The sequence below is a fragment of the Astatotilapia calliptera genome, chromosome 17 (genome assembly GCF_900246225.1).
Source record: "Astatotilapia calliptera chromosome 17, fAstCal1.2, whole genome shotgun sequence".
NCBI lineage: Eukaryota > Metazoa > Chordata > Actinopteri > Cichliformes > Cichlidae > Astatotilapia > Astatotilapia calliptera.
The window spans coordinates 18,521,414-18,530,438 of NC_039318.1; the positions used below are offsets into that span (position 1 = coordinate 18,521,414).

Below are 9,025 nucleotides of genomic sequence, written 5' to 3' on the forward strand. Positions count from 1 at the left end.
AGCTAGCGGAGGTTACTCTTTGTCTTCCTTTCCTGGGACGATTCTCGCGTGAGCCAGTTGTAGTGCTTCAGTTCTTAAAGTAATGATGGACTGTCATTTCTCTTTACTTGATTGGTTCTTGCCATAATATGAATTCTAACAGTTTCAAATAGGGCTGTCAGCTGTGTACCAACCCAACTTTTGCACAACCCAACTGACGGTCGCAACTCCATTAAGAAGGTAAGAAGTTTCACAAATGAACCTTGTCAAGGGACACCTGTGAAGTCAAAACCATTTCAGGTGACATCATCATGAAACTCATTGGGAGAAGGCAAAGTGTTTGTAGCACTGTCAACAAAGCAAAGGGTGGCTACTTTCAGGAATCTAAAATACAAAACATATTTAGAGTTACTTATAATTTTTTCTTTGCTACATGATTCCACATATTGCTTCATATATTCGATGTCTTCAGTTTGTATCTACAATGTAGCAGTAGTAGTAAAAATAAAGAAAAAACAGTAAATGAGGAGGTTTGTCCAAACTTTTGACTGGTAGTGTACACATGCACACACAGACACCATCCAGTTACTCACTCTCACCAACCCACTAGTGACACATAGAAAGACAAAGACACATGTGCACACATTCACCCCCTGCTCCTCTGCGGTGTTGGTCAGCAGATGCCACTATGAACGAGCAGCAAACTGGGATGAAGCCAAAGCTGTCAGGGCTAATGAGCGGTATGGATTCAGGCACGGAGCTCTGGGTTGAAGCCGACAGTGCGTTTATTTACAGTGCTTGAAATACAGTCTTCAAACAGTGAGATATCCAACAATGTCCTTTCTCTAAATTCCCAAAAGTGGTGAAGGTGAGTTTCCCCATGAGGTCGGTGTGCACTACTTCCGTGTGAATTCCTTCTCCCGAAAACACCAGTGAATCCTTTTTCTCCACTCCTGCGTCCCGTACTTCTCCACCTGAGAGACGAGCAAACACAACAGCGGATAAGAAGGCTTGCCTTGCTATGCGGGTTATAAGATCACAAGCACACTTATCTACCGAGCTCCGAGTACAATCCAGCGTCGACTGCCGTCTCGACACACCGTTAAATACCTCCGTTTAGTGAGGAATGATTAGCGGCAGCTGGAGCTGAAGATTACTCTTCCGGGTCAGAGGTCGGCCTTTCTCGCTCTCTCGGAGACGCCGCCCCTAGGCATAGCCCGACCCGCAGAATAGGGAGGAAGACAGAAAGAGAGGAAGGCACACACACATCACAAATAAACAAGCAGGTTGTCCGGGGAGGACCGTCCAACCGTGACAAAAGCACTCCACAAACCGCCTGACAAGATGTGTGAACGGGCTGGGGAACAAGGGGTGTAGAGAGATGTGCCCTCCCCTCCCACTCTGTTTTGACAATGCTATGTTGTGTTGGTGTGTTGTGAACTGTGAGTGGTCTGGATGGGTGTGAATGTATAGAACTAGAGTTTTGTTAAAACTGGGATGGGTACGGTGGCCCTGAGAGACCAAACGGACTGCAACTTCAGAAAACACTTGCAAATAGAAAAAAACGCTGCAAAAAGAAAAAAACGCTGCAAAAAGAAAAACGCTGCAAAAGCACACACAACACAACGGAAATAGGAAAAAAGACAACGGAAATGTTTCTGGGGAGACAATAACCGGACGGTCCTGTTGCACGAACCAAAACATGTATGTATGGCTCTATCCCAATTCAGGGTCTGCAGCCTTAAAGTACGCAGCCTTAACGGTCCTCAAGGGCCGCACTCAAAGACCGCTGAGGCCGGAAGTGTGAGGCTTGTAGGCCTGTATTTTATTCTGTAATTTTTGATTCATCCAGTGTGAGTATTGATCTGAGTTCGCTAACTGAAGTTTTTAACAATTTATCTCCAGGGTATAACTCAGGGGTGGGCAATCTCAGTCCACGAGGGCCGGCGTCTCTGCAGGTTTTAGATCTCACCTTGGGTCAACACACCTGAATCACATGATTAGTTCGTTACCAGGCCTCTGGAGAACTACAAGACATGTTGAGGAGATAATTTAGCCATTTAAATCAGCTGTGTTGGTTCGAGGACACATCTAAAACCTGCAGGTCACCGGCCCTCGTGGACGGAGATTGCCCACCCCTGGTCTAGCCTCTGTCACGCTGCCCAGGTTGCCTAGCAACCATGATACTAACAGCTGGAAACGTTTCATACAGCTTTGTTTGACAGAAATGAAGGAGAACATATTTTGTACATTTGTTTCTACATGAGCTTTGTGTGATTTGATAGGTATCTGAGGCTGAGACCACAGGACTGTAAAACATGATTTTTGGGCTTCATTTCTGTACTGAACAGTCATTTAAGATTAGCTAGTAAATAACAATTAGCTAATGTTTTTCATGAGACTAAAGCCATCTCACTTTGGTAATGTAAATATAATATGGCCAATATTATATTAATCATTATTAGTTATTACAGCAGTGAACATGAACTCTGTGCCAAACACTGAGCTTCAGTAAAGATTCAAGTTACAGTTATTTATATTTCCTTTCACCCTAAATCTTCACTTAAAGACAAGTATCTGTGACAGTGTATCTATAGATGTATTATATATAAGAGACAAATATTGTTTGTTTAATTTGTTGGCATTATTACATTTGGCTCAATGCTTACATATATGTGTAAAAAGAAAATGTACGAGCTGTGATAACTGTGTCTGATAAAATGAAGAGTAGACTGATATATGAAATATTCGTTTATTGGGTGAGAAAATCAGACCATGTCATAACTGCTTTCAGTCATACAGAATAGATATCAGAGCCTTAAACAGGCTGGCTTCTGCTAAATGGGTCAAACTGGGCAGAAAGTATACAAACACATAACATCCTTATAGAATATGATGTAACACTATAGATCAACTTACCTCAGAATATATAAAGCATATGATGCAACAAACACAGCAGTGCTACTAATCCAAAATACTCAAAGCTTCATAGAACTGGAACAAACATTTATTTTTAGCTCCATTCTGCTGCTGATACATACTTTAGGTTTCTGAACATTAAACTTGTTGCTGCCTTTCATAGTGTGTAACTTGAAGGCCCTGAGTACTTTCTCCCACACTGAAAACACTGGGATGATAACATTATTTGAACATTACCTAATAAGACTGATTCAGGACAGACAATTAGTTATGTTAAACTTTTCTAGCAGTCTTTCACAAACAGGGAACAGTCTGTCTATTCTCTCCATCTGTCAGCTGCTGCTGGCTCTTCCTCCTCCTCTTACTCACACACTGCTGAGTTTGTCCTGGTGGATCATCAGGGGTGCAAAGCCTCACAGATGACGTGCAGCAGTGGGTCCCTCAGTCTGTCCTCACTCTGGACACTTGCAGTTGTCACACATGGAAATCAAATGTGTGATAAGCTGCAGGATTCAAACACAAGTGTAACTTATAAACACATGTTCATACTTTTATTACACAATCAGAGAGAAAGAAACAGAGAGAGTGCAGGACAGACAGACAGGTGACAGTCTCAGGTGTATACACTGCTACAAATAGGAGGATTTAGTGTTTGTGTTATTACGAGTGCTAAACAAGAAGAGTTCCCAGTTGGTACAGTGGACACATGTGTGACTCCTGTGATTAAAGCATCTTTCTTTCAGCTTAACGAGTGAACTGTCAGCTCGTTCAAACACACGTTAAAGTCCGTTTGGCTCGACACCACCGAACAGAGGCAGCAATGTAACATAGTTAACATTAACAGTGCAGTGGATCCTGCTTGTGCCATGATATTCAGGACTGCAAACCGAGCAGCATCACTGACTTTCAGCTTGTTGTGTTTGTGGATATATGACTGACTTTAATTATCCACAAAATCATCAGATTCTCTGTAAGATTAAGGTCGACTATCAAACGGCGTATAAATTAAAGGCTTTAAAACAAAGTAAACGCTGTACGTACAAACATCGCTAATGTCACATAAATTTGTAAAAAGTAAGTAAGTAAAATTTATTTATATAGCACATTTCACAGATAAAAATCACAAAGTGCTTTACAGTAAGATCAGACATACAAGTTAAAATTAATTAAATTAGTTAAAAGCCCGTTTGTATAAAAATGTCTTCAGCTGCTTTTTAAAGGAGTCAGTAGAGTCTAGACAGCGTAAAGACAACGGCAGAGAGTTCCACAGCCTAGGTGGCAGTGCCTGAAAAGCCCGATCCCCACGTGTTTTAAATCTAGTACGTGGGACCACCAGTAGCCTCTGACCTGAAGACCTAAGTGCTCGGGATGAAGCATGAGGTTTCAACAGGTCAGAGATATACTGGGGAGCTTCACCATGCAGAGCTCTAAAAGTTACAACTAAAATTTTAAAATGAACCCTAAAATTTACAGGCAACCAATGAAGAGAAGCCAAAACTGGAGTAATGTGTGACCTCTTGTTTGTACCAGTTAAAAGTCTTGCCGCTGCATTCTGTACAGACTGAAGGCGATCCAGAGCTGATTTGTTAAGACACGTAAAAAGACCGTTACAATAATCCAAACGAGAAGAGATAAAAGCATGAATAATCATCTCAAGTTCTGCCTTTGACACCAGTAGCCTGAGTTTAGAAATGTTTCTTAGATGATAAAAACAGTTTTGAAACAGTTGTTTAGAGAGTTTCTCAAGCAACATTGAACTGTCGAAAATAACACCTAAGTTTCTGAGACTCGACTGAAATGAAGGGTCTAAAAAACTGATCTGCTGCCTAATTTCTGAAGACATGTGATCAGGTGCAATAATCAAAGTTTCTGTTTTATCTGCATTTAACTGAAGGGAATTGTCATTTAACCATTGTTTGATTTCTGACAGACAATTATTTAAACAAGACAATTTATACAACTCAGAAGCTTTGAAAGAACAGTACAACTGAATGTCGTCAGCATAGAGATGATAAGAAATATTATTGTAACGTCTGATAATGTGGCCTAGAGGGAGGATATACAGAAAAATTTGCCGGCATGTGGCCAACAGTAATGTTTTAATGTTCCTCATTATTAAACATTTGCACATAAATAAGTGACATAATATTCAGAACTGACTTTTGAAAGCTTACTCTTTGGCCGCTCCACTTCTTTGAAGTGTCTCCCAGTCCCAGTGCACTTGTTAGCTTGTTTTGGTTCGTGCAACTGGTCCGTCCGGTTATTGTCTCCCCAGAAACATTTCCGTTGTCTTTTTTCCTATTTCTGTTGTGTTATGTGTGCTTTTGCAGAGTTTTTCTTTTTGCAGCATTTTTCTTTTTGCAGCGTTTTTCTTTTTGCAGCATTTTTCTTTTTGCAGCATTTTTCTTTTTGCAAGTATTTTCTGAAGTTGCAGTCCGTTTGGCCTCTCAGGGCCACCGTAGATGGGGGGAGCATAGTGACAAAAGTGACAAAACTCAAACTGTTTTGGCGAGAAGACGAGCAATACGGGAATATTCAGTGTATCATGGTAGCACATGGCATTCATAAAGTACCGCTGTCTGACCAGAGAAATCATCTCCACCTAGATTTCACCATGTGCACTTCACGTTACTTTTCTCTTCAATCATTTTGGGCTAGAGAGAAAGTTTAAGTGGTTCCTAAAAGATGATAATTATTCTGTAACTTTACAGCCACAATTTAAAAAAAAAAAGACAATTAGGTCTGTGTCACACTTGGTTGATAAAGGGTCAAAATTGAACATGTGATAACAGTCAACATAGTTTTATGCTTTCTGGAAAAATGATTTTTTTAAAAAGTGCTCTTTTCACTGTTTCAAAGAAAACTGACTGTACTGTTCACCTTAGCATTTTTATGCATTAATTACAATAATTAATTAGCAAACTGGGCAGCTTTAGATAAACAAGTTCCTCGTTCTGCAGGAATCGTATCTTTCTTGATAAAGCCTAGACTTTAAGAAAAATGTTTACCTTATGAAACAGTTTTATTTTTAACATGTGAGAGTAAAATTGTTTAAAATGACTTATGAATTAAAAAAGCAACATGTAAAAACAAATTATTATTGTAGTGTCTTTAACCCACAACATGAAGCACCTTGAGCACAACTGTTGTTGTGCTTTGTTGCTATACAAATAAAGCTGAACAGGAGAGAATTTAATTGTGTTACTTTTATGTTAGTGAGACTGTTTTAAGTTTTAAATGCTTCTAAAATCTCGTTAGTTGCTTTGAGAAGCAATGTTTTGCTCAGATGACTCATTCAGCAACTCAAAGAACTCGCTGGTGCAGGAAATGGACCCTAAAGGGAAAAAAAACTTGCAGGAAATGTTTTGTATGTTTGCCCTTGGCCAAGTGCCAGCAGGAAGACCAACAACACCCACACAGAAGGTACCGCATAAACAAAACTCAAGGCTCTGGCTACAGATTATTTCTAAATTGGTGCAAGTGGTTGATGGTTGTGTGCTGGACCTTTTCTTTTTTATGTGATTTTCACACTCTCAGCAATCTGCATGAGAAGAGCAACTGCTGCTCTGCAGTAGTAAAAAAACAAAAAACAAAACAGTCCTTCTACAGCAATGTGGAAAGAAAGACAGCAGTCAAGCAGTTTATATTATCAAAAAATGAAACTAAATTAATATAAGTAAAAACAGGTAATCCAGGATAGTAGCTATTTTTTTTTATCCAGTCCCAACCCACTCTGTGTAACTATTACACGAGTCAGAGACACCAGCTGCTGAGTCAAACTGGCATTTGGTGGCACTCTGTTGTTACATCTCTGCTCGTGTCTTTCTTTCTGTGTGTCTTGGTTTTATGTGGGTTGGCTTTTTTAATCACTTTCTTCAGAGGTCTATGTGCTCCTTCCTGCAGCTGCTTGGTTTACTTTTTGCAGCTTGTAAGGGGGGGAAGTCCTGAACCACGTAATAAATATTATAATAACAATAGTCAAAGGAGCTTGCAAAGAAAAGCGTCTGGACTTCTTTAAGTTACTTGAAGACGTTTCACCTCTCATCCGAGAAGCTTCTTCAGTTCTAAGGTCAAATGGTGGAGAGTCCCAGATATAAACCTAGTGGGAGTATCCCCCACAGAGGGACAAAAGGACCCCCTGATGATCCTCTAATTGCCTGAGCCAAGGTGTGAAACTGGGTGTGGGTTCCAATCAGCCAGAGTTTCGGGTGAGCTCATTGTGAAACCTGGCCCCACCTTATCATGTGAATTCCTGAGATCAGATGGCCCAGGATGTGAGTGGGCGTTAAGGCGTCTGGGAAGGGATCTCAAAACTGGATTATAGATGGCAGAGAGTTGTCGTAAACCACCGCCTCTGTTCAAACATGGTCGCTCACAGTGGACATAGATGGCTTCTTTCACTCCTCTTTCAAACCATCTGTCCTCTCTGTCCAAAATGTGAATCTCTGCCAGTTCATCTTGCTACTCATGGTGGTAACTCAGCCTTCCTTGTGTTCGATATTCATGCTCCCCTTTTTTTGGGTTAACATGTTTTGCATCTCCAGTTCTCTCCAAATCCATCTCCTGCCGTGCTTGTCAGCAGCGCTGGTTCTGTTTCCACCCTAGTTCTCTTGTCTTCTTGCAAATTAAGGATTTCACACTCTGCTCTTTGGCCGACCTGCCCTCTGCTTCAATGGTGGATCTCTCCCCCCTCTGGACCCCCTGGAACCTGGATTGATCTCACTCACATAATCCACCATCCCCTGAACACTCTCACGGCTACCCCTCCTATGCCGACCGGTCTGCATCGACAAATAAGCACATGCCTTCCACAAGTACTACTTACCTCAGCCCTTTCTCTCATTTCCCTGTCCAGTGATACTTCTCTCCTCTGTTGCAGAAGTTCCTGCCTGTGGTATCCTTGTGTTCTGCGTGCCCGAACATTTCTCCATTCCCTGGTTTCCAACAGCCCCCGTTCATAGTTTCAGTTAATATCCATGCTCTTGTTTAAGATGATTATTTATGTGACTAAATCATGTAAATAGTTCTGCTCTTGGGTCCAAACTTCACTCACGGTTCCAGTTTGTATCAGATGTGAAGAATTGTGGCAGTAATTAAGAAAATAAATTCAGTCATTAGACAACAAATACACTTGGTAATTTACATGAAAAAAGCTTAGAAATGTTCAGCTTTTCTACAATGTAGAAGTCATTTTACAGGAAGCTGGCTTCTCAGCATACTGCATATCTATGATATGTCATGTATTTTCATTCCCTGGGAAATGACATCAGTTTCCACATAAACACAATGAGAGTGGCAGCAGCTTTTCTATTTATGGTACCATAAACATGAAAAATAGCATAGCTTGTCTCTGTCACTCTTGCTATTGTCTCTACGACATTTCAGGGTCAGATCTAGATGACTAGGACTACTGTTATCCAGGCAACCAAACACGTTTAAGAACACTTATCTCTGTGAAAAGATGCTCTAAATACGTAAATGGCCTGTATTTGTATAGCGCTTTTACTTAGTCCCTATGGACCCCAAAGAGCTTTACACTACATTGAGTCATCCACCCATTGGTGATGGCAAGCTACATTGTAGCCACAGCTGCCCTGCCAGACACTGGCACCACCGGGCCCTCTGACCACCACCAGTAGGCAACAGGTGAAGCGTCCAAGGCCCAAGGACACAACGACCGAGACTGCCGGAGCTGGGGCTCGAACCGGCAACCTTCCGATTACAAGACAAACTGCCAACTCTTGAGCCACGATCGCCCCGTTACATGGTGTGCAGGACATTGCTCCATGCCTTTAATTAAATGTTGCATAAAAAAAATCAGATTTTTATTGTTTATTGTTATTATATCTGTGAAGGTTCTCAGTCATCCAGGTCATCGTAGTCAAAGGAGCTTGCAAAGAAAAGCGTCTGGACTTCTTTAAGTTACTTGAAGACGTTTCACCTCTCATCCGAGAAGCTTCTTCAGTTATAAGGTCAAATGGTGGAGAGTCCCAGATATAAACCTAGTGGGAGTATCCCCCACAGAGGGACAAAAGGACCCCCTGATGATCCTCTAATCGCCAGAGCCAAGGTGTGAAACTGGGTGTGGGTTCCAATCAGCCAGAGTTTCGGGTGAGCTCATTGTGAA

The 9,025-nt window shown here is 41.4% G+C and overlaps 1 long non-coding RNA gene across 1 annotated transcript; it reads right to left on the reverse strand.

Annotated features, from left to right (window-relative positions):
• Positions 1-746: 746 nt before the first annotated feature.
• LOC113009187 (uncharacterized) lies at positions 747-1,274 on the reverse strand. Its single transcript, XR_003270127.1, has 2 exons — positions 1,036-1,274; positions 747-953 (listed from the first exon to the last, which is right to left on the reverse strand). It is a non-coding gene; the product is annotated as an uncharacterized LOC113009187 (long non-coding RNA).
• Between the last annotated feature and the right edge of the window lie 7,751 nt (positions 1,275-9,025).